This window comes from Danio rerio, chromosome 1 (assembly GCF_049306965.1).
Source record: "Danio rerio strain Tuebingen ecotype United States chromosome 1, GRCz12tu, whole genome shotgun sequence".
Taxonomy (NCBI): Eukaryota; Metazoa; Chordata; class Actinopteri; order Cypriniformes; family Danionidae; genus Danio; species Danio rerio.
The window spans coordinates 18,748,706-18,752,166 of record NC_133176.1 but is presented as its reverse complement, the minus strand read 5'-3'; the positions used below and the strand labels follow the sequence as shown (position 1 = coordinate 18,752,166).

Here is a 3,461-nt window from a genome sequence, read left to right as displayed (position 1 = left end):
CATTAGTTGGAAGGGGATAATTTGCATGGAATGGCTTTTCAGCCACTTCCTGTGCAATGTTGATGTGACTACACAGCAAAATATGGGGACCCAAAACAACTCTATGGGTGTTAATTTCAACACTTTGAAAGTGTCTCATGGGGTCCACTCAAAACAGAGTTAAATCAACACTTTCAAAAGGGTTGGCACATTGACACCGAAGTAAGGGTTAATTTTAACTCTGGGCAGAGTTAAAAATGTAACTATATTTAACACCGCCTGGTAGTAATTTTTTTACTACAATATATTGTTATTTTATTCAACTCTCTTGAGTGTAAATATGGTAAAAAGGTCAAATAGACTGTAAATTACAAAAGAAAAAACATTTTATTTGAAAACATTCACCACTTCAACAATTCATTCAGTTTTTAAAATGCAACAATGTCAAATATGCTTTAAATGTTTTATTAGTACAGACAGTATCAACAAAATATGTATGACCAGTGCTCAAAAAGGCTGCTTCAGTCCTTTGGTCCAAACTTGATGTGTTATCAGAGCAATTTGAAAGTTCAATATAGCGTCACTCATAGTTTTCTCTGAACTCATAGTTTTCTTCTGAACTCATAGTTTTCTTGTAAAATTACATTTTAAACAACTTGGTGTGCAAATCTTTCACTTCGGGTGTTTCCTTGGTCCTCCATATCAAACACAGCAGTTTAAATGAAGGTATAAATGCTGTAAACTTGTGTGAAAACAAACTGGAGCTAGGAAATTTCATCAAGCATGTCCTGTGAATGAAGTGCTTCCCAGCCACAGGATGACCTTTTTATCCATGACGATGTAGCAGCTGCTGATCGCTCGTCTGGTGGTTCCTGATGCACGGATATAGGGTGATGCTCTTCTAAGAACTCTTCAAGACTCCAGCATGACTAAGAGAAATGTTTGAAAACAAATTGCAATCAAATTCTATGGTATATTTAAAAGAACATTTAAAGTAAATGAAACATTCAAGAAATCTAAACTCACCTTTTGAAAATCTTCATGATGATCCACAACTTGACTCTCCCAGCTGGTTGAGGTGACAGGATATGGAAAAGTAGAAAAAACACATACATCACTGTTGGATCTCCAAAAACAATTAGGTTAACCACTATGGCTAGAACTGGAAAAACAGGCAGCTGTCTGTCCAGAATCCTGAATTTAACACAACACTTGGAGCAAAATTTAGAGGAGCTTAAAATCTTTTATATCATTTAGTGATGCTGACTTCCCCAAAATATTGGCCACAGTGTAAAAAATATTCATAAACTTCATAAACAACACTTTTCTGTAAGCGTGTGCGTGCGTGCGCGCGTGCATGTTTCTTTACCAGATTTAACTTGTTAGGCCCTTTCAGGTCCAGTATTGACGCCACCTTTCCTGGAGTCTAGCAGATGTTTCAGGTCCAAATATAATCTAAAATATTAGGATAAGCAGAAGAGGAAAAGTGCAAAGCAAAGAGCAAAACATTATTTAAGTAACAGTTCACCCACAATACAAAACTTATCACCTTCATGTCATTTGTTATTCTCTAATGCTCTAATACCCTCTCAGCTTGTGAAACAAATACAGAACTTTATCAAACATACCTTAATTATTATTATTACCACATATGACCAAGAAGGTGTGCTTGGTCATTTCACCAACTCTGGAAATACACCATCCATCTCTAATCAGCCACCGTCACAGGGTCTTGTGTCATTGTATAGAGAACTGTGGCTGTTAAAAAAACAACAAAAAATTAGTATCCACACATATGCATAACCTTCAGATAAAAAAGAGAGATGAACATCACAAAGTATGCCTCACACTTTTTCAGATATCTTTTGATTCAGATGTTGATTATTGATAATAAATCTACAAATCAAACCTGTATCATCATTAGGCTGCTCAAATATGAATCAGTTGATTCATTTTACAGACAGGTGGCTGTTTACAACGCACTAAATTGTCTTTAATAAAAAGGAAATGTTGTGTACAGTGCATGCTAAGTTTAGCCTATAGTTTTAAGCACAATATCATGCGGGAGAAAAAGCTTGACTAAGATGTTCCTGACTACATAAATAGCCTAACTTACTAACGTCAGACATCCCGAGTTGGGAAAAGTAATTTTCGGGGGATACAGAGTTGATTTGCGGGAGGTAGCGGGAGAGATGAGAACCTGAAGAGCAATGGGATGAGTTGCGCGCGACGTACCTGAAGAGCGGTGGGGGTGACTTGCGCGCGACGTACCTGAAGAGCAGTGGGGGTGACTTGCGCGCGACGTACCTGAAGAGCTGGGAGGGATGCGGTGGAGAGGGGTGTGCAAAGTGTTTAATGACCGGGCGGGAGACGCGCGATTTCCGGGAGATTATCATTTATTTGCGGGCATCTACTTGGGCATCTGGGAGTCTCTGTGCATTTGCGGGATAACGTTAACGTTAGTCCCGCAACTTCCGGGAGACTTCTGTAACCTTAAATGTCTGAGAAAGTGCGAACGCGGTCATTTAAAGACATTAATGTTAACATTCCGACTTTAATGGTTGTCAACACTTAATATAATTCAAGCGTACGTTATCACGCGAGTCTATGGACTAACGGTATATGGACGGCCACGAATGAACCAGTTTAAAAGGGCCGCGGTGTTTAAAATAACTAAATTAACGTACACGAATAACAAACAATCATATGTTTTAGTCAGGAAGCCTTTTACAAGTAAGCATATGTTCATTTACTCACCAGATATGTTTTAGAAACTCTCCAGAGCGTATGGAAACCGTCCTGTGTTGCCGTTAGCATCCGGGCAGAGTAGGCTAGGCTGCTCCGGGGATTCCCTCGCTAGTTTGCTTCGAATTAAAGGAGAAGTGTCGATTTTATTTTACAGATGGGTAACAACGCACAAAATGGCATTAAGCGTGACAGAAATGTGTTGAACATGTACATTTGATGTTTTTATGCACTATGTATGCGTAAGCATATATAAAAACATTCTTGAAAAGAAGTGAATAGTAGTGCAGTTAAGCTAGATACACAAACGACCATGAATGAACCGCAGAAGATTAAAATTGTTACTCCATTCTAAAGTTATTAACTTAACAATATGTTTACAACTGTATTTCCTTAAAGAAAGTCAGTAAAATACCAACATTTAGGTAGTTTGACTTACCAGTTGCTGTTCTAAACCTCAGATGGAAAATGGCATCTGGAAAATTCTTCAGTGACTGGGGCTGCATGAATTCCCGGATGTTGGAAATAACACCACCAAGTGTTGAAAAGATAACTCCTTGATTTCGCACTGAATAAAATCAATTCTAACTCTTATTATATTCATTTATCAAAATCTAACTCTTTAACGTCAACACTTTGCTCTGAAATGCTTCAACACCGAGAATTTAACTCAGATGAATTTGCTGTGTATCTTTCATTTCATGGAGTTCTTTTTACAGCATTTATAATGTAAGTTA

General features: G+C 37.9%; 1 long non-coding RNA gene across 2 annotated transcripts; it reads right to left on the bottom strand.

The window, feature by feature from the left end:
- Positions 1–350: 350 nt before the first annotated feature.
- LOC137489993 (uncharacterized) lies at positions 351–3,223 on the bottom strand. Of its 2 annotated transcripts, XR_012405878.1 has the most exons (7): positions 3,164–3,223; positions 2,737–2,843; positions 2,287–2,480; positions 1,608–1,737; positions 1,349–1,434; positions 1,006–1,048; positions 351–908 (listed from the first exon to the last, which is right to left on the bottom strand). It is a non-coding gene; the product is annotated as an uncharacterized lncRNA (long non-coding RNA). The 2 variants fall into 2 exon arrangements; XR_012405876.1 differs by lacking the exon at positions 2,287–2,480.
- Between the last annotated feature and the right edge of the window lie 238 nt (positions 3,224–3,461).